Source organism: Channa argus, chromosome 18 (genome assembly GCF_033026475.1).
Source record: "Channa argus isolate prfri chromosome 18, Channa argus male v1.0, whole genome shotgun sequence".
In the NCBI taxonomy this organism is placed as follows: domain Eukaryota; kingdom Metazoa; phylum Chordata; class Actinopteri; order Anabantiformes; family Channidae; genus Channa; species Channa argus.
Genome location: NC_090214.1, coordinates 8791182 through 8817739, shown reverse-complemented (window position 1 = coordinate 8817739; position 26558 = coordinate 8791182). Strand labels below are relative to the sequence as shown.

Here is a 26558-nt window from a genome sequence, read left to right as displayed (position 1 = left end):
CAGAGACGCAGAGCAGATGGTGAAAATACAAAAAAAGTGCTCTCATCTCAATTCCTTGCAGATTAAGCATTGCAAAGCTAAACTGCTCCATGTTACGTATGCTTTGTGTCAGAACTGCATGAATATCAATATTCAAAGAGTGTTTTGTTCAGTGCCAGGCTCAATCTTCCTCACAGTTAAGATGAACTTTCTCTGTGTCATCCATTAGCCTACAGTATGTCATTTGCAATTGAGTCTTGTAATGTTCATTACAGTCTTTGTTCCACAAAGACTCATAGAATGTGTTTGTCCCTTTTTTATATCAAAAACGACATCTGTAATATATGATGTATAATAAAGACTCTTTAAAAGAAGTGCTGTTTTAGTTGCTTGTAGTCTCCAGATGAATGGGATGTGTCTGCCATTTAGCCCATGCAACATTTTACAGCGATTACCCTGCAGTGCAATGAAAAATGAGTCCCAAAACTGCTGAAAATAATTCAGTGGGATGTTTTCAGAGTTCATAACTGTCTAAGTGCCGATACAAATACAATTAGCTAGTAAATTTAAAAGATACATATCTGTACAATTATGGTGAAATAGAGGTCACAGCAGCTGTTGCGGTAAATTTAAACTGAATGCTTGAAATCAGGTTTTCTTGATTGTATCAAAAGGAGACATATAGAGAAAAGCTTTGGGATGATGCTAGACTTTATAAACAAGCATGCTCCAGTGCACACATACAGTACAGAATATAGTTTCACATGTGCAAAGGCATCCTGAGCAGACATTTCCAGGCCTCATATGACTAAAAGGATTGTACATTTTTGCTGAGAAAAGCTCTTTCTTTGCTGCACCGTATTTTGTCTCCTCTTCTTGGGAGGTTATCTTTTGCAAAAATGTGCCCTTGATATGGGTTATAGCATCCAACCTGTGCCTATTCCCCATGTTAAGATTGAAAATAGAGTGCTCTTGACCTCTTGCCTTTGAAATTCTTTCACTGTCGCTGTATTCCTCCCCTAAGTTGTCCTCATTTTTACCATAGCTCAGAGGCTTTTTGCCACGAGGCGAGCGTTTTCATTTTCCATGCTCCAGCGTTTCTTTGGCCTTCTTCTTTTCTAAGATGATAGTGAACTGAGCCATGAGCCATTTAAAATGCACGTCCTAATACAGAGGTTCAAGTCATCTGTGGCTATAACTGCCACATAAAAACCTCAACACATGCTCAATAATTTAGAGACCAATTTTTCCAAACTCGCACTAGGAGCCACAGAGGAACAGTGGTAGTTTTCTGAGTTGTTTGTGCTCCAATAAAAGCAGCAAATGCCTTAAAATTTGAATAGTCATTTGAAAATATTAGAAGATCGAATGAAGATATATTTAAAAGAGCATGTAAGGAAGCGAGAGGTCAATGTGAATTAGTGTGAAAAATGGGTTACGAGAAACTTTGAAACAAAGTACTTTATGTTGATTTGAATTAATAGAAATAAACATAAAACAATAATTCTTTATAGTTTGGATATCAGCAAAGCCTTCTAATGGCTGTTGAGTGAAAAGAAGGCATTTGTGCTTCTTTGGGGTGACAAATCCCCCCCTCCCCAACTTCCCCAGTTTAGATCCAGTTTCGACTTAGTTGAACTTTGCAATCTGTTTTGGGCTGTTTTTCATCATTGTTTTTGTTGGTGGGATTTTTTTTTTTTTGCTCTGCTCTGTGAGCCTTAGAAGCAGTTCAATGGGTTAATAAGGAGTGCACTGATTAATGATTAACTCCCATGGGGGTGAGAGAGTGAATTTTAGGCTTACTTGATTGAATGGTGAAGTAAGAGGAGGTTGCCTCTTGAATTTTAAACTGATCAGGCTGATGCTGGGAGGTGGGAATGAAAGAGATTGCAGCAAAGAGGTGTGGCATAGAAAGAGCAGTGAATGAAAGAGTAGCCCAGAGGTGAAAGAATTAAAAATGAAATAGTCTTCCTTATTAAACTTTTGCTAAGCTCAATTACAGTAATAAAAGACTTGTCTGATGAACCATTCCAACAAAAGAACACCGGATCAGAGCATGAAAGTACATTTGGTGGAATCTTTCCCGAGTTTAAGGATACGTTGGTGGATTATAATCTAAGGTCATGATCTATTTCTCTTTTACATGTGTTCAGTTTTCAGGACTGCTGTTCTTTGAATGTAGCTACACTGCTATCCAGACAGAGGCTTCTACCTTTGCACTTTTTTCTGCTCAGCACTGTAACTTGAAGATGCCGCGTTGTCTCTTCTCTGCCCTACATTGGTGTCATGTCGGTGTGCTGAGTGTGCAAAAACACTGTAGAGGATACGGCTCAGGCTAGCTTCACCTGGACTACCCTCTCCATCATTAAAACTAACAACACCAGCTCCATCAGCAAGGTAGCCAAAAGGTCTTTGGGGATGATACGTGTGTGTGTGTGAACAAGTGCATCATATATAAATGCATACAAGCCAGCTTATAAAAGTCAGTCAGTCAATCTGTTTTTTTTTGTCTCGCACACACTGCATATGTTTTTTACTGTATGTGATTAAGTGGGGGAAAGACGCCATAAAAGTAATGTTTTATACTTTACAGAAGACTGGATATATACTAATATAATATGAACAATGTCTTGTGAACCCCATTTAATCTTGTGGTAATTACACTGGGATAATGACCTTTTCATTCCTTAAGGTGAACTATTGGAAATTGTTTCTTGTGTTTTATCCTCAATGCTTTTAATTGCTCTTTGTAACTCTTCACTGAACTCCACTTCTGGGGACAGTCCTTTAGTTAAGGGCACTGCCAAGAGCTTTCAAAATGCTTATTTAGAATCATAGGAAATATTTTGAACAATACAAAAAGGCCCTTACTGTGACATATGCACCAGGCAACTAAGCGGCAACATGTACAGTATTTTAACTGCACACTTAATCTCTAGAAAGCATTATATTAAACCATATATTAGCAATTGTACTTATCAAAATATGTATAGTGCATAGTTTTATACTCTCCAGTCAGGGAGCATATACAATGAAAGCTACATTAAAATAATGATATCATTTGCGCCCTTTTTCAGTTATTTTTCTTGGTTGTCCACTTCTTGGAAAAGTCATGTGTGTGTCCACATTCCTTCCAAACCTGGATTATGGTCTTATTTGAAATATTTTTATATCCCTCTCCAGCTTTATCTAGGCCTACTAATTTCAATTTGAGGTCTTTTGAAAGGTGTTTTTTGTTGCTCTAAGCAATCTGCTTGATACTGCCCCTGGAGATCTACGCACTTGCAAATTTGAAGTGCAAGCCCAAATTAACACACCTGGTGCCACTCATCAAGCATTAAGTGCTCACAGGCTTTTTCAAAGCTCAGACATCAGATTTTACATGTAAGTTAATTACCTAGGGGGGCTATCAACAGGGAAGCAAACCTTAGCATTCATTATTTTACTATAACTTTCTTTTTATAAACTCCTTGAACATTTTTGTGACGTCTGATGATGAAGCAACATTTACACTTGTTGAATGCGCAATAAAAAAATCATAACTTTTTTATCATTTATTAAAAAAGGCCTTGTTTTCCTTTTTGCCAATTCAACATAGGGGATGCAAGCATTATCAAATAACTGTACAGTGCCCATACTACTTCTTCTTCCAGTCACACATCTACATATTGCAAACGGGATACTGTAATTCAAACACAAATCTGATTGAAACACAAATCAGTTCCCTGTCTGGCTCAGGCGGATTTTGTGGGGTTTGCCGTGCTAAAACAGCATTTCACTGTAACAAATAGGCCCACTGTTGGCTGTTCTGTGATTCATGGTTCAAACACTGAAGATGTGTCAGTCTCTGTCTTCTCCATGAAAAAAACGGTATATAGGATTGATGGAAAAATCCTGGCACTTGGTGATTTCATGTTACTCCAAAATAGGGAGAGGACTGTTAATAGAGTGAGGTGCCAGATTTGCACAGTGCTGGCGGCCTCACATTTGGCTGCGAAAACAAATTATTCATGTTAAGAGACTCAATCAATGTGTATTTCCAATGCCTCTGCTGTTTTGATCGAAGGCAACAAGTGTGTCACTCACTGGGGTGTTTTAGAATTTCTAAAAATGTGAACATTTTTGATGCATTATTTCCAGCATATGGATTGACTTAGCGGGGCTATAGACTTACTTGAGTAATAAAGAATTGACTGTAAAATAGGTACTGAAACACAATATTTGGCCTCGATTGCATCTCCATAAGACGAATATGTTATTTTACAAACAATCATCCCAATGCGCAATATAATTACCCTCAACATTTTCGTGATTGCGTTTGATTCAGTGAAATGCAAGCCCAGAGGGAGACCTGTCCTGCGTTACAACTGAATTTCACATTATTACAGTGGTTTTAGTTCATCTGGAAAACCAAATTAGTTCACATGTCCTTTGGCAACTCTGTCTATTTTTTTATAAAAGAAAAGCGCCCCCTTAACCCCACTGAGGTACAAAAACTCTTGAGTTTTAAAAACCAGCTTCATAATTGTCTATACTGCCTCAAACTCTTCCTCTCCCTTTGCTCACGTATCCCCACACTCACCATCTCTTTCTACTCGGCTCCCCTAAAAGAGGAACAGGAGAGAGGCCCCCTTCAATTTCTCTCCACCTCTAATAGGCACTTCCTTGTGTTACATGATCACCGGGTGTCAAGATTAAAGAATGGCTACTGCTTCCCAGGGCAGACATAGGAGGGAGACAGAGAAAATAGCACTCCATAATTACTGATAAATTGAGCACACTGCCTCTTCTCCTTCCACTTCCTCCCTATCCACCTGGCCCTGGTGTCAATGTGAGGGGCTGAGCAAGTTAAGCCGAGAAAAAAGTTGACCACGCCAGGCACTTTTTTTTGCACTGCTGATATTGCAGTTAAGTTCAGGCAATTCAAGTCCAATAACTGACTTAGAGCTTTTCTTCACCCTCCAATCGTCTCCTCTTTGAAGTGGGACTCAGAGTAGTAGACTCATGTAAGGTAGCTGCAGCCAGAGCACAATAGCAGCAGCTCACACTGCAGTGAAACTATACTATGGTACTCTCTGACTAACACAGGTAAGCTGCTTATAAACATACAACACATGTCTTGCCTGCAGTCCCTGACAGGGTTATAACCTGCAGAGAATGATGGATGCACAACAAAGCGAACCTCCCTCCCTAACAAACACTACACAGTGTAAGGGACAGCGAATGGCACCAGTACTAAACCATGTCCAGCTGGCTGGGTCTGTTTCCTTCACTAGACAGGGATGATAAGTTGCCAGGTGGCAACTTAATGCCATTGTTTAATAGCAATCCAAAAACCCTTGATGTTAACCAAAGGCTAGCTGAATAAAGTGCACCAGTGCATGAAAGCCTAGACTGCACTGAGCGTTTTTGTCCATCCTGTCAAAAATGGGAATTTAAAGATTTAGTTAAGTCAGCAAAGAACCAGGTGGTGATGAGGCCAGTCTACCAATGATATAACAAGGTTAATATTGCATATGATTTATGTACCAGCAAGCTTCACCTTAAATTGTGTAGAAGAGATTATTATTATTATGTTGGTTATGCAGTAGTGAGTAACCAATACCTCACAAGTTTCACAAAAGCTATATTAGACTTGTTCCTGGACACACTTTTCGTGGTAAGGCAAGAAATATTTTAGCTTTTATTTATGAACATAAAGTCAACTCAAAACATGAGCCTCAAATGAGTCTTTAAATGTTTTCTTCTTCCTCAGTCAGTGATGTTTATGGCAAAGCTAGTTATCCTCTAATTTTATTTCTGCTTGCAAAGTGTATGAATTGGAGATGAACTTTGACTTGTTTTAGGATTCACATATGGCAACTGACCATGGTTCAAATCACAGTAAAAAAAAAACTCCTTTATCTGCCATAAAAAAAAAGTACATTGCAATTTCACTTTGAATTCAATATGAAGATGCTTCGTATTCTTGCCCTGACCCTCTTCATTGCTATTGATTTTGTGCCATGTGAAGAGCTGTGCTGTGGATCTGGGGAATATATGACACCGAAAAGTGCAACAGCCACTTTCAAATATATTTCCAGTGATAAACACTTTGACCTAAGTGTTAAGGACTTTCATGTTCATAACAAATAATTAAATAATTAAGATTAAGGATTACAAATTTACTTTGCAATATGGCTTTCTCCCCAATCTCTCCAATAAATTTCTCCCACTATGTTTTTCTTAAGTTCATCTAATTCATTCAAAATATCCCCTCTGCTCTTAAATATGCAATACTTTCTTTAGAAACCACGCTGACAGTTGACCTAACCCTCCTTCCTGCAAATTATGACTGTTGAAAATTGACCTTTTAAAATCCAAGATTAAAAAAAACAGCTGGTATTCTTTATGGATGAAAATAATACCTTTGCTGTTAAGTGCCCTTAAATGGGACTGAGACCTTTCAAAATGAAGGCTCATTGCAATGTCTGAAGATTGAGCATTGATCTTCTTTTATGGAGGAATAAAAGTACTTGTTACATTTATCTGTTCCACAGTGTGACCATCAGTATTGTGCAGCACAGCTTTTCAGAAGATTTCTTCATTAGAGCCGTTCTAAAACACAGAGCTCATTCTGCTTCTGTGGCTTTTAGTCAACACCTGCCTCTTCTTCAGTAGACATTGCATGTGACTTGTGTTTAGTTTTAGTTCTTTTGTTTTTCTTAGAAGTTTAATCCTAGTTCACTCTCTTGCATTAAAAAAAAACCCAAACCAAAACACACTTATAGTATAGTCATTATCTTTTAATCATAGTCTTCAACCTGAAGAATATGATAAGTCTAGTTTATATTCAATAATGTCCAGAACAATATTAAGCCCTTCAGGTGTGAATTTTCCTTTAAACACAAGTAGTCATGAAAATCCAACTGCAGCAGCGAAACCACATCAGCTGAAAAGATGGGTCATTATAAATTTCAGTTCATATTTTTTTCTTATCGTCCATTCATTGAGTAAATTAAAAGAACTGCATGAATGACAAACAGACATTAAGCTTGCCAAGCACAAGAACACCATTTGTAGGCATGGTACAAGGTACATACCAAAGTTACCATAGCAACATCCCAGAAACCAGTGTTAAAAAGATAACAAATATGATTGGATCTCAGTGTTCCTCCACATTTACCCAGAGAATAGTTGCATAGTAATTCTGATGTCAGTCACTAAAGTCTTTAACTCTATCATAGAAAGTGTTCTTCCCTCAGTAGTTTCTTTCTTGCACAATCACTCAGTTTTTGAGAAAGGCCTGCTCTAGGCAGATGTGCCACGTTCCTTCCATTTATTGAAGATGGATTTAACTGCACTTTTTCACGGGCATTTTGGGAATTTTTCTTGTGTCTATCCACATGACTTTATATAGAGTTGCTTGCGGTATTTTTTCATCTTCACTATTGTTGTGTTGTTTATTTCATGATATTAATTTAAGTGCACAGTAAATGAGCCATGCAGATACAGGTGTTTTAAAACTACAATGACTTGAAACACATTTACAGCACTCAGGTGATCCATTTAATTAACTGTGTGGCTTATAAAACCAATTGGTGGCACCAGTGATGATTCAGGTAAGTCACTTTAAAAGGGTAAAATACGCATATAACCACTACCTCATTTAATCACTTATAAAGTACATTACACTTTTCCATACAAACAAAAAAGCTTCTGGTATTATATTTTAAAATGACTTAATTAATATTTACCGCATGTGCTTAGGCAGTAAAGCTTATTTAGTAAGAATGAAAAATGTACTAATGGTTCACCCACTGGGACACAAGACTGACATTAGTGAACATGAAGAATCTGCATTTAAAATGTTAATTTTAGCAGATTTTCAGCTTCAGCCCTTCAGAAGATTATTACAAACACACACACACACAAACACACATGTGCACACATGCACATAAAAAGGCACAGCCAAGGTCAGGTACATAAAAAACCTATAGGTTGGTACTTCCGTGAAAGTGCTGTGTCAGGTCATTCCATGTGCTACTTCTGGAGTCAGAAGCACAATGCCTTTTACAGCACTAAAGTTGTTGAGGATGAAAAATGCTGTGCTAATCAGCTGTTTCTCCTACAAATTGTTCATTTTGCTTTAGTAGTTACATTTCAGGGGAAACACTCAATTGCCTTCATTATGCTTTCTTTCCACAGACAGTATCAGAAACTATTACACTGTGTATCGTTACAAAACTGTTATTTTACAAGGTGCCACTAATACATTGTTAAAGTAATGGGGTAAAGATTTGAATTTAGTCCACTCAGACAACTTGGTTTACAACTTGGAAAACAAGTATGAGATGCAATGCATTTCTAAAATAAAAGGGAGCTTTTCAGACATGACATGTTGGATTAATCTTTTTCCATTCTACATATCTTTGTATTTTAGTCAATAAAGAAATCTCATGTTTCATATGTCTTTCTTTTTTTTTAATGTTCCTTTTGCTTCTAGTAATAGAGTTGTCACGTAAATGTGCGTGTATAGTAAAATTACCATCACGTTGTAAATAAGTGCACGTCTGAAAGAGAATTTACAGTTTGTTCGAAAACACGTTAGTGTCACTAAATACTGTAGTTTTTGTCAAGTAAATTCATGTAACATGTGGTCGCAGCCCATAATCAAAGTGTCATGGCAGTTATTCATTTCACAATTAGATTAGAAGTGAGGTCACAATTTGCCACTAACAGACAAAACAAAAGCAGAATACACATGCTGATCCAATAGCAAATGATCTGCAATGAGATTATATAATAAAGCCGAACTTCTTGAGTTAATGTATTTATTATCCCTAGCAGCTTAGCCAGATAAGGAAGCATTTACTACACCCCAGAATATCTATCCACCCCAATTTGAATATTCATATCTGATCATTTGCTGCAATGTAGGCTGCTACTGCCATGTGCTGCAAAATAGGTCACTAATGCTGAGCCATTTGGCACGGGCCAAAAGTGCATTGACTCACCAGCGTCGCATTGGTCATGGGTCAGTCTATGAATTTCCTTTCTTGCACAAATGACTGCTTCACTGTTTCATTTTTCAGAATTGGAATATGCTACATGAACTTAACAGAGCAGCTTCTCATCTTGTTCGGGCTTCACATGATTAATCCCACACTATTTATAATGTTTTAGCAAATGCCTCCTTATTCCTAAAGAATAATTGAGGGTGCCCAAAATGTTCCAGTAGGAAGTGCTTCTCACTTGCTTGTCAGCACTAGGAAGACTATAACAGATTAAAACACCATCTGTGAGATGCCTAATTAAGATTTTTCCAAAAAGATTATCTTCCTATGATTGTTCTAATCTTAAAATGTGACTTTTCATACCAGCAGACACTTAGCTGACGCACAGAAATAGGAACTACAGTGCTTTAGGTTTGTAAAGTACAAAAGTGAGTGAGTGAGAATTAGATTTAGGATTAATTACACTTGTTTCATTCACCACCTTATGACAGAACTAATGTCAAATGCTCATTGCCAAATACAGGAAGTAGTGCAATATTTGCAGAGTAAGAGAAAAACTAAATCAGGCTGTCAGGGGTTTACTCTAACCATGGCTACAAAAATTCCCTACCATCCACGGAAGGTTGCGGTTTTGCGCCCTGGTTGACTGTGGCTGTTCTGTGTAGAGTTTGCATGTTCTCACCACCTTGATTTAACTAAACACAATGGTAAGACCTTGCTATTGGATAATTACTGCAGTGATTAATGTGTAGCAGCTGGCAACAAGTTACTCAGCCCTTACTAATGCAATGAGTAGCTGACTACTTTAATATGGTGAACGACCAGGTTTTTCCATCCACGGATTTTTTTCCCCCTGATGGCACGGGCATGTTTCAAGATGACAACGCCAGAATTCATCGCCCTCAAATTGGTGAAGAGTGGTTTTCTGCGCGTAGGACATCATTTTCAAACATGGATCGCCCACTGTAACCCCACTGAGAATCTTTGGTATGTGCTGGAGAAGAATTTATGCAGTGGTCTGATTGACCTATAGTCAATACAAGACCTTGGTAAAAAATGTATGTAACTCTGGATGGAATAGGTGGTCTATTGCAATACTAGTGTGTGTCACATATTTTCTTTCATTTGGTGTATTTTCGTCCCTTCTTTGATTCTCTGAAAACAACCTGTTGCATTTGTAATGGTGCATTTGCTTGGAGCAAGCATGATCCTAAATAATGAGCTACATAGTGAAGAGTGCAGAGATGGGTGGTAATCACATCTGTGTTTGTCACTACTTGTCTTCCCTTTCACTTATTGTGACTTGATACATTATTAATATGGGAATATTGATTAAAGCATAATGAATAAAGCAGCTTTACCGATATTTTGTGAGAGCCTTAGCCTCTTCAAGTTGATATTGTAGAATGCAAAATACAAATGTTAACAGTGAACAGTACACAGACATTTATAACATACAGACATAAAATGTAATACATCAGATTGATATGCTGGCTGCATCCATACATTTTGATCTAACCAAAAAATTAACCAACAGATGCAGGTAAAAAAAAAAAAAAACGTCACCAAAACACAATTTCCAGTTACCATATCTTATTCATAGCTGCATTTCATCTTCATACAAATTGGAACCCTCAGAAGTTTTAGTATTAGGAGGGAAGAAGACTATGTTGTTTAAAATACCTCAGACACATCTTCTAGACTGGAACAGATCAAATTATATTGCTGGAGAGAACATGAGAGGCAACAGTGAAGCAAATTAAGTTAAAGGTTCTATTTGTAATCGCTGGCCAGAGCAGACCTCCATTGTCTGGTGATGTGAAAGACCAGAGCAAATCAAAACATCCCTCTCCCTTTCCCACTCACAGTAACACAGGGCAGAACATTCAAATGGATACACATCCAGAGCAATCATCTACCCAGCAAAGACCAAGCCAATGTCAGGCAAGATAAATTACTGCAGTTATTACTGTGTTGTCAGAGTTATCCTATTTTTAAGGAGTAATAAGTGAAATTCCTGGCAGTGCTTAATAATACAGGGGTCAGGTTTGCAGAAGTTCAATTTAGCAACAGTGTTCTACCCAGTGTTTCCTCCGTGTCAACCACTAAATGTTAGGTCGAGATGCATAGTTCGCAGAGGAGTGTGAGTGTGTTCACCAAACAAGCACGACTTGATTTTGCACATTTGAGAGTCTGCAGGGAAATTTCAGCATGGAAAGGACTTTAAGCTTCGGTCCCAAACATTCAACCAGCACTGTTAATATAGTCAAAGTATGTCAACCATGCTGTGTCATTAAGGCAGTAAGAGGTGATGTCCATGTTGTGATCAATGCTAATTTCAAAACTCAAGAAAACATTGCCAAAATGAAAATATTGTACCAGTAAAAACTGCATAAAGCTGCAGCTCCTGCAAAAGAAACTGAATACATAATGATTTTTATGTAACATCACTTTCATGTTCATTATCAGTGAGAAAGCATGCTACAGTAGACTTATGCTTTCAGAAGTTGAAGGTGCTTATATATGTGTCCCATAATAAATAGATTTCTGTTTGTTTGTTAACTTTTGATGTGCAATTCATTTTTTGATTTAAAATGGTGCTCAGTTCACCCCCAAACATTCAAAATGTGGCCCCCTGCTGTGAGTGGGAAAAAAAAAAGAGAGACGCAGAGGGACCAGAGATGGGGCATTGCATTCAGATGAAGAATTGTGTGTACTGAATGCCTAAATAGTTTTATAACAATGACATTGTCACTGTTGTGATGATTTTCCAAACCTGCTTTTAGCTCCTGCGAGGCTTCCTACCGAGCTCAAATTTTGCATCTCAGGTAAGTGACAAAGACGGGGAACGGCAATAAATCCAGCTAGGAATTTAAAAAAATGTGTCTTTACAAAACTTTGGTTCCCTTCTCACACAGTAGGTTAGAGTTTTTTCTTCACTATACACAGGGCTGGGAGGGTAAGTCTGTTTAAAAAAAAAAAAAAAGGTTTATGCGTGGTTTAAATTTTATGGTGTACAAGAATGCAATTAACCACTTATAATCAGCTACCAACCCTTTCATTATGAGCCTTGGGCTGAGAATCCTGTTTGACCAGCAGACTGTACGTACACGGTTAAACGAATGTGAGGCTCTAACAGTAGCAGCCGCACATACTATGGGTCAGACAGTCCCTAGTGGAGGTCAAATGATTCAGCTGCCTTTCAAAAACACTGTAAGCTTGCCAGAATTTCAGTGAGACTTTGTCACATGCCATTATGTGACCCTGTTGTTTGTTTCCAATAAAAACAGATTTTTTTAAACCTCTTAGGAAGCAGCCTTCTGGCCACTACAGCTCCCACATAAAAACAATGCAGTGCCAGTGCAGGAATAAAAAGAGAGACACATACAGTACAGCAAGAACAGAGAGAGTTGGTGGGTTCTGCCAATACAAGACTAACACTGTCCACCACAAAGTGTGTTTGTACTATCGATACACAAGGGTGTTAGAGCAACACTGTTTCCACAGGGAGAATCGATTCTGTCATTTATTATCAATTTCTCTAATTGGTTTTATTTCCTGCATTCAACACAGGTTTTCAGCACGTTGTCCTGCAAAGGTCCAATAATGGGCCCCCACTGTCGAATGTTCTCTTTTTAGGCCCCTTGAAAGCAGCATGAGCATTGGTTCATCTAAAGCCTTGACACAAATATAGCTTTAAGCTACTGTTGCCATTTTCAGTTTGGCAATGCGATGTGGTATGCCTTCCCTCAGAAAATGATTACATGTTACCAGCGTTTTGCCACTGAAAAGGCCACCAGGCTGAATAAGGCCTGCTGAATAGGGCAGCTTTTTTCAGCAATGTTCGGCGCTGCACACGTGGAGAAGGAGGCAAAACAATATTGAAAGTGTATTGACTTAATAACAATGTAATGTCAATGTAAATCATTAAAGCTTAACCTTAGTTTCAGTGTGTGAGATTATTGATAATTATGTGCCACGCAGATTTCTAGTTATTTAAAGGTCTGGCTAAACAGTTTTAGTTAGATTCTTGTTATAGATTTACTTGTTATCACATGCAATTGTACCCTAAACCTGACTTGTTCTGCATATATTTAATTCTACATGAATGCAGCAAATTGGACTCACTTCCCCAAAAAGACGCAATGACAAACCCAACAAATATGCAGTGGCTGTCATGGAAGTGCAGATCACCGCTTCCGGGCCAATTTTAAACAAGCGGATTCTCTAATTTCATAGAGTTGGCATCAGTATCATGCACAGTTATCTTGCCTTTAGCCACATAATGACACCAAGTGTAAAAGAGCATGAGCTCCCCTCGCAGTTAGTCAGTGGAACAGCAATCAAAGCAACTTGAGGGAACACGGAACGGCAACTTTGCTTCACTGGTGACACACACAAAACAAGCATGTACGTGTTTGCTTTCGTGCACGCGCACTCTCGCCCGCCCAGGGCAACGCAGAAGACGGACCAACACGTACATATAAACACAGATGTTCACAGAATTCCTTACTGGTTCTAAATCACTCACAGGACGGTTTCGAGAAAAAAAAAGAAATAATGGCAAGAGGAGCCACAACGGCAACTCCTTTCATATCATATGCAAGAAAGGATGACTCACTTTTAGTTTTTGCAGCCTCACGGTGCACTGAGCATCATGGATGTAAAAAAGCCACGGAATGAGCTCGAACTCAAATACTGATGCCGACTGCACAGTGGGTTTTTTTTTTTTTTTTTTTTTTTTTTTTTTGCGGGCCTATAGAATAATACACCTTCCCTCTGAATGTTGCTCCTGTGGTGCCATTCACAGGGGGTCTGCGTAATGTGCGAGCACAAAAAATACTGAGATCATTGTTTCTCCCAATGTTTCATGCTCCTGTAGATCCGCACGTCTGCAGCATAACCTCGGCATTGATGCTGTTTCACTACGTGCACGCAGAGCACAGAGCGAGAATAACTCGGCTGCATAATGTTTTAGCAGATTTGTATTTATTTTTTATTTTTTTAAGATTCACTCCTGATTTATTTTTAATGGCATAACACCGCTCCGTCGACATTCAGTCCGGCCAACGATTGCAACAGAAACACGGATTGTTTAGAATGTAGCTTGACAGTGAGAAATAAAAAATAAAAAAAATCGCCTCCATCCTGAAAAGGACACCACCGGGCACCTTAGTAGCATGCTGACCACGCAACATCGCCATAATTGTGCCACAATATAGCCCTGCCTACCCAACCACTACCTCGTGGTCAGTGATAGACAGAAATATATATAAATATATACGATACCTCCATGACATGTTGGGGCTCCAAGCCGTACTTACCTAAAACTGACTCTCCCCTATTTGCTGTATTTGTGGTCCAAAATGTGTTAGTTCTCGACCCAACAACTTCTGCTGGAGCATATGTATCCAGTGTTCATGCTGGTGGCTCAGTCGGTGGTGTTGGATTGCGGATGATTTGGCAATCCTTTTCATGCTCAAAGGAGAGAAATCCTTCTTTTCGGCGTGGTCTCGGGCATTGGTGCGCAGAGGAATAAAGTAATGAAGTCCGTAAGGAGGGAAAGGAGCAGAGGGAGCTCTGGATGTGAGATTTATGCCGACGTGTTTCAAACTATTCTGTTCTCTTTTTTTTTCTCACCGTAGGAGCTGTTTGCGGGTGGAGAGGTGTGGGATGGATATCTAGGAAGAGAGGCTGGGATGCACACACTGAGGGTGAGAAAGGGGAGGTACAAAGAATACAGTCTTGTATTGTAGAGGACGGTCATGGCAGACAGTGAGGGGTGGGTCCGGGCTGAATGAGGCGGAAGGCGAGCGAACTGAGGGTGGACGAGGGAAAGGAAGCCGTGACTTTTTACAGCTGAAAAGTAAATATTTACAGCAAAGATTGCAAACATAAGGGGAGAGGTCGTCACTAAATTAAAAAAAAGGAACAGTTTACAAGCAGACGTGACAATAAAAGCACAGGAAAAATAGGAAGCCAAGAGTTACACAGATTGAGACACACTGTCCCACTTGTCGGCTGTGTACTTTGCCTAAAACACAACGTGATTATCAGACCTTTTTAAATTATTCCAAGTACAACTCTCACACTTAAAAGACCCCGATAGTGGAGGCGTTCTTAGGGTTTTTGTTTCTTACTTCATACACAAGTAAAACTCCGGTGGTAACTGTCCATGGTGCTGAAACACATTTCAACTTCAATCTTTTGCTCTGAAAAACAATTTCAGAATAAAAATTTAGAGGTTTTTATCCAGTGAAGGAGTCCCCTTCACTGGGGCTCAGGTGCACTGTGCTGACGGATTCAGACATTCTCCTGTATATTAGAACACGGAATTATTTCACATAGTTTCGAGTTGTTAGGCTCATTCTAATGTTTTGTTGTGTAGTAGTGTCTCAAATGTAAATGTTTGATGCCAAAGACACAATCAAGCAAACTTTTTAGCCTTAGATATATTTTAAGGGAGTGACACAAATTTCCAGTTTAATAGATTTTTTTTTACAAAATAGGAATTTTAACTGTTAAAGCTACGGTATTAAACCTTTATAATTAGGTATCTCTGCAATGCTCCCAGTGCTTTTCTGTGTCTGAAGTCATGAGAGGCATCGATAGAACCTCCATTCCGAACATAGTTCTACATTTTTAAACATTTGTTAGCTAAGGTTTGGTTGTTAAGGTAAATAGGTGCACTTAGGACCCCTGACAGCAACATTGGATATTTTAAAAAACGTTTCTTAAGCCCAGGCTGCTTTCCATCTGACTGGGAAAACCAGATGGAGTGTCTGTGTTTCTAATTGTTTTTGGACAACAATGAAGGTGTTCAACATGGGCAAATATGATAATTCACACTGACAAGCAACCAGGCATGAGTAGAGAAGATTCAGTGTTGGTTTTAACATTTTTATGATGGTAGACAATACAATGATTTAGAAAATGGCCAAAGTTGTCCTTTACCTTCAGACTTCGGCCTCTTGTCTTGTATTCAGCAATATATTTACTGGCCTGAATTTACAGTCTTTCCTCACTTGATTGGCACAACCCTGCTTGCTTTTTGGCTGCCAAATCTAGAATCTTATACAGGGTGTGCATTTACCTAATTGCATACTGGGTAGCCATAATGGGACAAGGTTGTATATAATATTTATATGAATTCCTTTCAAATTTTAAGCATCGTCTTTCATTTGTTACATATTGGTTTATTTGAAGCTAGCTTATTAACGACTTACCATTAACTTAAGATTTCAAATTTGGAAATTAGCAAAATTTTAAGACTATTTCCTTTTAAAAAAAAGCTTTAATGACTTTAACTATATGGACTACATTATAATTTAATATGTACAAATCAAAACACAAAGTTAGCAAGTTACTTTGCTTTACGTCACTTTCTCATTCATATATATAAACACACATAAAGTCCATCTCTACAGGATGTTTTTTAGGCACTGTTGTTTTTATTTAGGCACAGCCTGTTCCAATAATCTACTGCTACAATAGCCTTTATAGCTTTTTTTAAATAATAATAATAATAATAACAATAATAATAATAACAATAATAATAATAATAATAATAATAATAATAATAATAATAATAATAATAATAATAATAATAATAATAATAATAATAATAATAATAATAGGAGAGAATGAACTAGAGAGATAAAGTGACCTGGCACCTTAAGAAATCTGTTATGCATCATAGTATGTAAAAATGATGAAAGCGGGACAATGTGACTTGTATTTAAATATCTAACTCAGTGTTAAACTTGACAAACTGACAAGTCATGAGCTGTCTTGGAGACACAATGCTGATTAAGTGACATGACACAATATACTCTGAGCTATTATACTGTAATATTTATTCCCTACGTCCCCACTTTTAAGATAATTTAACATATAGCTTTATGACTAAAACGATACAATTTAATGAAAAATAAATTTTGTTTATTACAGTTTAATACATTTTAATGCATGCAACTTATTATTTAGCATCACAGTGGAAGTTGTTGAATATTTGCTAAAAACTAATATCCCATTTAATTACCTGACATCAAATATTTCCCAAATGTTAGACGTTAATATAAAATCTTTGTTGTAGTTCAAAGTCCAATCATGTGGAAAAGGTAACTTTGAATAGATTTTTGACGCCACTCTACCGCAGTGCTCACAGGCAGCTTTGCAACTCACTGGCTCTCCAATGGTCCACTTGCAGACAAGTACTTGAAGCATTTACCAGTGGGCAAGAACCTGGCGGGATCAGCATGACATAGAACTCAATGAGGCCAAATGGATAAATGGCGCCATTACTGAGTCATTAGCCTGGAAGTGGTGGTGACACATGACAAGTTGTCTTTGCAATGGTAGACATAAAATTCTGCAGGGATCATTGGAGTTGTTGCGTTTCATAATTCTACTGGTCACATGATTTAATTTGAAAGTTTCCTTCAGACTTTGTTGATCAGGATGTTCAGACATGTACCATCACTTGACAAAATATGTCTTCAGACATGTGTTACATGGGTGTTTTTTCTGCCTGTATAAATTTTTATCCATACTGCAAGTAACAGAGAACTGCCAATTTACACATTTTGCTTCAAGCAATGGGGTTGGTTAAATGCTCCCCCGAATACACTGAATGTCAGCCAGACTACGGGAAATAAGTCAGTACAAAAGGACAGGCTGGATGTTTATTGATACTATTTGAATTTGTGCACTTGCAACCTGTGTATCTGTCAAATACATTAAAGAAATATATTTTTTTTAATCAGCTGTTTTATGTGTTACTGCTGCTGGAGCAGAGCTACTGGGGATAAAAAGTTTGTAAATGTTAGTCATGAATGCCACAGTGAACCATCAATACCACTGTTGCACTGGGTGTGCATGCCTGATGAAATGTGGTCTGCTGTACAGTGTGTTTTTGTGGTCGGGTGATGACAAGCAGAGTGTTGATAGGGTGCATATTTTAAATTTCCTTATCTGCAGAGACGGCTTGCTGGTTGTAGTGTTTGCAAACTGAGGAAAAATAGAATAAAAGAAGACTGAGAGGAGAAAAATACTGACAAAAAATGAAACTCTACAAATTATTTGAAAACCTGGATCTGACGTCCAATGCGTACCACACACTCACACCCAAATGAAAATATTTTTGTATTTCAAGGCCACTAAACACCTTTTGAACTTCTATATTTTATTATTTATTTTATTGATTTTTTGGTTTTATCTTAGTTTTTTAATGGCTGATAATGTCAAAGAACTGGTAGCCAAGCAGCGTTCATGGGCATCTGGCGTAGTAGACATCATAGATTAAATGAGATGACCTTACAGATGGATAAAGTTAGCGCCTGTGTGCCGACAAAATGCCAGTTTTACAGGCGCATGAATGTATTTTCCCACTCTGCCGACACCCAGCTTATATTACTACATCGCCTTCAGCTACTTGGTAGCATACTGAGCAGGTACAAAACGTACCTGAAAATGTCCACACTTTGTGTGTTTAGATGTTAAATAGTGTACTCTTTATTTTTCAGTACCGCTGCTAACAAATAGTGTTTGTCCTTGTAAGCTGCAGGTACAGTACCATCACAGGTTTATTTAGACTGGGTCTCAATGTCCCTACCTGTCCTCTCAGAGGCTTTAGGGATAAATAACATGTTTTTCTTCCCCCAGGTTCATCATTTAAAACAATACATCGAAAATTGAAAAAATGTAAAAGGATTTTTTTGGACCACACTGCATTTACTTTTCTGTATTTTCAGTGGGATTTCACAACCAGTGTTCTTTGTTAGTTCCAATAAAGATGTATTTACTTGGAACCGTGTGATATTTGAAAAGACATATTTGGACAAGAACTAACAAATGTATGCTGTAAGGACTGGGTAGATGCGATAGAATGAATCATATGCCATTGATGGATGGCTCTGACTAACATAGAATAAAAGTCTTTCTGTTTTGATGGCAACACATTATTAGCAGGATAGCTGTGCATATAAGAAGCTAATTTATGTGTAACATCTTTCCTAATGATCTAATGTAAGGACATTTCAGGAACAATATTTCAACATTTATGCCATCCGCTATTTAATTATTGGTCAGCATGTGTTCTTTAATTGCAACTCACTGCCTTACTGCTGTCAAGTAAAAATATACTTTTATTCGGGGCAGATTTGACTCCATTATCCACATAACTACAGTAATTGTGCCTTATTCAGCTCCAGCCCAGACATAATACCCTAACAGGAGCTAAATTTATCTGGACTATAATGATCTCAAACCTACCTCCTTGTTGAAAGCCAAGGGCTGAATCTTCCTTCTAGCTGCCCAGAAGACTGTTAGCACTTGCTGGATTGACAACCTACTAATGGCTGATCTCTAAGGCTTAGGCCACAGAGATGTTTCTTCCCGGTGTTAGTACACGCCGTCGCGGAAGCCTGTCACACTGTACCCAGACCTCTCACTGCCAAGGCTATGAAGGAGAAGACAGATGTCCAAATAGCCAGCAGGTCCATCAGTCATAAGGATTTTTTCTCTCACAGGACGGGGGAGGGAGGGTCAAGTGGGAGAAGCACAGATGAATGGAGATGACACCATTCCAGGCTTTTTCCTTCTGTAATGAAAAACAAACTCATTTTCTGGAAGTTTTCTGAGGAGTAAAACAGCCAGCCCACCAGGTCCACATGGGGAAGGCAACTTTTACAAGTATTAGCTTACTGCTGAGGTCACGCTCCTGGGTGTTTGAACAAAACACACTTTTTAATTAGGATATTATGCGATTATAACATATTCCTCTGTGAATTCAAAATGATTAAAATGATTTCTCTGGCTGACAATTATCTTTATTTAGAATGATGCAATGTGCAGTTATTATTATAGTCCAGCTTTGTTCTTCCTACTGTCCCATAGTACGTTCTTCTGATCCTTCTATCCTTCTTCATGAAGTGGATCATTTAAACTATGTCAAACTACTCATTTAAAGTGTATACAGCCTTCCACGTAAGAACTAATGTTAAAATATATTGTTGGTTTTTCTTACAGTTTGCTTAATACTGATTCCAACCCATCAGAGATGAATATGATATTAGCTTGAGCAAAAATTACCAAAAAGTAAATAACTGGGTCCATTAATTCTTTGCAGAAACTTCCTAAAGTCATAATGATGTTGTGGCAAAACACTTTAAAAGCCACTGTGACAGTGTCACAGATATCAACTGTTGTGTATGGTACACAGAAAGTTTAGGCTTGTGGAGAAAATGAATGGTGTTAACAGGTAATCTCACCACATGTGGCAATGTAGCAGCCAGTGTGTGGGTGGCTGCTCACTGAGCAGTCACCATACTTCTAATTGTCCATCTGGTAAAAAACGAAGGACAGAGCGCAGAGGGTGCACGCCATATCACAACTTTCATCACAGGGCACTTAAAATAAAGAAATAAATAAAAGTCTGAGGACTTGTTTTAAAAGAAGCTTAAGTAGTGGGAGAAATTTAAGAATCTGCTAGTATGTTTGAACAACTATGCTGAATTCTTAACAAAGGAGAGTACTTGATGACTGAAGGGCTCCCTCTCAGGCTTCACTTTCACTTCACCATAAAAGTTTTGTTTGGATGTATCATCAAATCCTATTTTCTTTGGTAACCTTGAATCAAGTTACTTAAAATAGAGTTTGAGTTTTAACCCCTTTTCTTCTATCCTTCTCACATAGTTTAATGTCATTAGACATATGTGAAATTATGAGTTTAAATGGCACAAATGCTTTATTATTATTATAATTATTATAGTTGTTGTTGTTGTTGTTGGAGTGAATAGTGTGTGAAATACAGGGGACAGAAAACTGCTGTTACACTTCTCTCTAGGTTGAAACTGTCATGGATGTAAAGCCTTCATGAATCAATCAGTGGACTCACAGCAGGTATTTAGCTATTATTAGATAGCTATATATATATTACAGAAAAGGCTTTCTACTTTTCCCTTTGGCTGAAAAGCAATTGTTTAAGGATAAAGGATGATACATTTTCTAAATGAATTGTAGTATCTGCAACCACCATACAAATGCTTAAGCCAACAATAACTCTCCCCTAGTCACTTTTGGTTAGTTGTAAGTCTGCAGCCTGGATTTGCTCCTTTGTTAATGTCCAAAAACACATCAGCCACTCACACTGGATGATGTGTAGCTTCAACAAACGAGGGAGTCCAATGAGCGAGTGAGGCTGTGGACTGACAATTAACCAAACGTGAGTAGAGAAGATTCAGCGTCTGCTTCAGTCTGCTTTAGTGTGTGCTGTGTAAATTTTTGTTTTAAATGTCAGAAAAGGATGCTCTTCTAAATAACATACTTGTATTAAAATGATTTCTTAAATGCTAATGTCATTTTAAAAACATTTTTTGAGACCAAATAGATCATATTGATATGTTTGAATCACTATCACGTGAAATCTGTGATAAAAATGTGGGTCAAATTGAGGAAGAATCTAACTCTTGTAACTGCGGACTATGGGGAGTTGTCTCTGCTCTTAGAGCTCTTGGCAAACCATATAATTTCAACAAAAAGTAGGCTTTGTTTGTTTTTTGCTCCAGACAGCAGAAGAGAACAAACATATTCAATAGGATTACAATGGAAAAGAAAGCAAAGCAGACTTGAGAGTAGTTGTTCAGTCTAAATAATTAAGAAGTGATTAGGATGTGGCCAGAGGCTGTCTGATGGGCTCAGTGGCATGCTGTGGACTGGGCTGAAACTCTCCATGTGAAAAATATGCATTATTGTCGCCAGCAGTGAAGAAATCTCATGCCTTCCACTTTTCCATTTTCCACCTGACAGAAACTCTTACTGTCCCTACCCTTCTCTTTCTCCTTCTAACGCTATATCTACACAGCGTTCTCTATTCCTTTTTCAGATTATATTTTGCTCCTCTGCCTTTTGCATGTGCATAGCAACTCATGATTTATGTATTCTACATAGTGCTCTAAAGCCTTGAATTCCTCCAGCTTTGGGCACCTTTTTGAAGCTTATTATGCTTGTGATACATTGTTTTCACATTCATTTATTCATTTAGACATTGCATTTCATGTCCCGCTCTTGTGTTTGTTAAAACACTGTAGGATTTTTGTTTGCAGAAAGTCTTGGCTTCTTCATTGTGCAATGACTGGTTTTGCTAATGAAGTGCTAATTTAAGCTGTGATGATATTTTAATCACCCAGAGCAAAAGGGGAGCTGTACATGCCTGAGCCTGGCAAGAGTTTAGGACATTATTGAAGCTTTGGCTGAACATTTAAAATAATTTTAGCTGATTTTCAAGTCAAGATACCGGCACATTATGTCTTTGTGGCTATAAATACACAAAGAATACTTTCTTATTTCGAATAGCAGTTTGAAGGTAATCAGCAGAATTGTGCACTTAAGAAAAAAATGTGAAAGCAACTTGTGTAGTTTTCAAACTTGTTGGAGGTGAAGAAGAACTGCAACATGACTGAATGTCAGGCAGAACCCTAAGTAAATGAAATGGAAAGAAAAAAAAAACAATATTATATGGAGGATTGGTTTCTGGGATCACAGATACAATATATTGCAAAGTGACAGAAGGTCAGTGAGACAATGGATTCTGTACGTTCAGAGTTGTGTACTTTTAACGCGGTAAAGACGACACTTTCTGATTACTAAAAAGACACCGGAGAACATATCAGTATGCACAGAGGAAGCCAAGTGAAGGTGAGGGAATTCTTCCCACCAAAGCACCGTCAGTGGCAATATGCCTAAAAGAAGGGTGACAATAAGATCCAAGTAAAAGTGCAGTAATTAGATGCACAAGTCAAATAAGTGCCATAAGAATATTCCGTGACAGCGTTGTACAGTGTAAGATATCTTAAGCTTTTTGACAGATTTACATTTTTGACTTAATTTTTGATGTGTTGGCCGTGATGGTGGCCCGGTGACGGTGTACTGGAAAGGAGCGTCTGCCTCACTGACTGCCAGGAAATGTCCGGGTCCGTAAGGACAGATTCTAACAGGTGCAGTGTTGAGAGTGCAGGGGGGAACAAAACAAGCTCTAGTGAGGCATCAAGGCAAAGCCATGTCCCTCATGGGAGGAGACTGCAGAACAAACCATATGCTTTAAACTCCATGCATGTGTGAACTAAATGTCTGCCACTCCAGTGCATTGTAAGTATTTTAATGAGTCCAGAAGATGGAATTGACCACCGACATAAATAAACTCGTAATAAACGAGCTGTAAATGTTTATAGTAGTGTAAAGTCAGCACACACGCCATGTTTTTATCTGTGTATGCTGTTAGATGTATATCAGCATGCTTGTTTAGTTTCAGTCTCATTCTATTAGAAAATGAATGGCTCAAACATATTTAGACATCTGGTTTATACTGTACTAAATGGAGCTTGTAACTCAAAGATCGACAGCTCAACTCTCACACCACCAGGAAATATATGGGTGGGGAAAGTGAAACAGGACTTCCTCCGCAATCATTTCTCTGATTGGGACCCTCGCTCCAGTTACAAACTCATGAGATTGGTGGTCACAGAGCGCAGAGAATTAGTGAAGTAGTACAAGCAGGGTCTTCTGAAAAGGAAGCATTATGCTATGCAAACCTTCTGGGTTTAAAAGGCAAGAGAAAGAGTTTACCTGCTTGTTGAAAGGAAAAAGAAATAATTGTCAACATTAGATTTTCCTGGCTTTCTAGTTCCTTTTCACAGTGCTTGATTTTGCTGTGTGGATGTGTCTGAAGCAGATGTCTGAAGGAGAAAGAGTTCACACATACCACATAGCAAACAATGTGTCATAAATATTGACATCTCATTGTGACAGCTGCAAACTCCTAAGTTCCTGTCTGTATCCCATCAACAAACATAGACAAACAGACACTTGCACACACACAAACACGCTTTTGTGTCAACAGACAATTCTGAGCTGTGTTGAAAGCATGTACAGTAGTAAGAGCAACACTCTGTCATCTAGGGAAAATACTGACTGCCACAAAGAGATGTTGGATTTGCTTTCTGAGACCTGTTTGAGCTATCTGCTACTCCTGGAGCTCACCGTGCCACGCATATGGAGCAAAATATAGTGCAGGATATAAACAGAATGATATTTGCATCATGATGAGAATGTTGTAAAAATATTTTAATAGCACGTAAGGAAGGCAAAAGCTGTTTAATGACACAAAAACTACAGTATCGTGTTTGCTGTTTATAAATGTTTATCTATTCAGTGTCTTGCTACGTAGAGACAAGTAGTAATATTTAACTTAGATGCTGCTTCAACGTGGGTTATTAAAGGTCTGTAACACACAGACAAAGACCGTGTTAAAGGTGAGTGATGCCTGGATGGCAGCTCAGTCTCATTAACAACTGGAATCGGCTTGAAGTTACTGAGAGCATTCGGTACAGCTGTTAGTGGGCCAATCACTTCCTCCACCTCTAATGTAATTAGTGTGGAAATCCTCAGCTTGGCCCGGCCTTTTGTTGTTTGATAAATGTGATTAGATAAAATATACGCTAAGACCTCACCTGGTATAAAAAAAAATGTGACAACAAAGTCATAGTCATTAACTAAATGGCTGACAATGCACTGACCTCTTCTCTTTGAACTGAGGTTAAAATTGCATTAATATTTGTGTACCACTATTATGCTGAGGTATCAGTCATTACCAGACTGTAGTCAGGTAGGAATTTGGCAACATCTAATAGTATTTTCATGATCCCAGCTGTCCTGTATTTGTGTCTAATTGTAACTAGAGGCATGTATTTATCCATTTATTTATTTTTCCATTTGGCTCATCCCGTAAGTTCAGGGTCACCACAGCGGATCATGTTGATTTGGCACATTTTTGTGCAGGATGCCCTTCCTGACACAAACCCTCCCAAATTTCTACCAGTCTTGGGACTGGTACTTGGCACTGCACAGCTGGAGGATGAGGATGGGCAGTGGGGGTTAAGTGTCCTGCCCAGCGACCATTTGACATGTGGTTGGGGAGAGCGGGGTGCGAACCTCCTACCCTATGGTCGGTTGGGCTGCCGCTCTATCTACTGAGCCACTGCCACCCCAACCACAAGCATGTATTTGTTTAGGCTAAAATGACACCATATAATAATATCACATGATAATGACGTACTGAACCCACTAGCATGTGGAGCAGGCAATTTCAATTATCACAGAAAAAGGGGAGTTGTTAGGTGGTGGTATACATAAATACAAGGAAAATATATAACAGATGTAGAAGGTCCTCTGACTTTGACTCTTTTTTTTTTTTAGGAATGACAGTTAAATCTCTGGTTCCAATGGTAGACAGACAGAGCTATTGGGGTGTTTACTTCCATGGGTTAACTGAGCGAGATGAAAGCATAAAATAAAGGGAATGATTACACATTAGATAATTTCAATTTTGAAATGTATGACCATTTACATAAAGGTGTGGGACTGACTCCAAGTCAAGTGGTTAAAACACTATTTATGTAAATAAATGTATGAGTCACCTAAAACATGAGCCAAACTTGTACGGGGAGCAGAACGGTCTAGTCTATACTCTGTATACCATGTAACACCACATGGGTTTGAATGTCTTTTCAGGAAACACATGGAAAACCACACTGGTAGCTAATGTATCTTTTGTCTATAAATGACTGCCAACAAGGGGGGTTATTTTCCTCTGAATGACATTCTTCTTATGTGTATGTGCCAAATCCAGCAGTGATATGATACATTCAAAGCTGTTCCTAAGGATTAATTTGACTGGGTGGATAAACCTGACTGTGCAGTTGCACTGATAGCCAGCAGTGATTTTGGAAGGTGTGTGAGGAATGAACTCAAAATGATCCCCAATGTATGATAGTACAGTTACATTAGATCGGATAAAACGCTGTGCAGGATTAAGCTGGCAAATAGGTTTTTTGTATATATAGGCTTTATTGTACCACTATACAATTGACATGTGTGTCATTTCTTTATTAATGCATTTTTCTATATAGTCCAGATATTTGCTACATGGTGGAATTAGGAAAACAGCATGCAAAGAATCTAAGAGCTGTGGAAAATGTTTTGTTCCAATCAGCCAGCGATCAAAAATTATTGAGTGAGACAGAATTGACCAGATTTGGACCTCAATCCACACCCACTCCAGAACCACCACCATCCAGTCCTTAGAGCAACATGGGCCAGTGGTCTTCCAGTTAAATACACTTGGAGTCCCTAACAACTATTTACAAATTGTTGTCAGTTTAAATTAGTCTGTGACAGTCAAATTCCTCATTTTAACTTAAAATATTTAGTGAGAAATGCCCTCCAATGAATGATGATTAGGGAAAAGTGAAATCATCAAAACACAGATTGAAGTAATTATGGATGAGCGTTAAATCATAAGATAAATTAATGGGTAAACAAATACATTGACTATCAATTGAATCCCAATGGCCACATTAATCAGAGTATTAGTCAAATTGTGTGCAGGAAAATGCTTTATGGAGTCTTTCACTTAAAGCTGAAATTATGCGTTTAATAATGTGATATAGTGGCAGGCAGCCCGGTGCTGGACTGGTTAGGTCCCTGGGTCAAATGCTCTAGCTTGCTGTGGCCTTTCTGTGTGGAGGT

The 26558-nt window shown here is 38.3% G+C and overlaps 1 protein-coding gene across 4 annotated transcripts in view; it reads right to left on the bottom strand.

The window, feature by feature from the left end:
* brinp1 (bone morphogenetic protein/retinoic acid inducible neural-specific 1) overlaps window positions 1-14717 on the bottom strand; it is a 104858-nt gene extending 90141 nt beyond the window's left edge. For 3 of the 4 annotated variants that reach the window (XR_010911603.1, XM_067484508.1, XM_067484507.1), the window contains exon 1: window positions 14300-14715. The gene's annotated coding sequence lies outside the window, so the exon portion shown is untranslated. Of the gene's footprint in view, window positions 1-14299 lie in introns of all 4 variants that reach the window. The other variant, XM_067484509.1, reaches the window with a different exon arrangement.
* Window positions 14718-26558: the final 11841 nt, after the last annotated feature.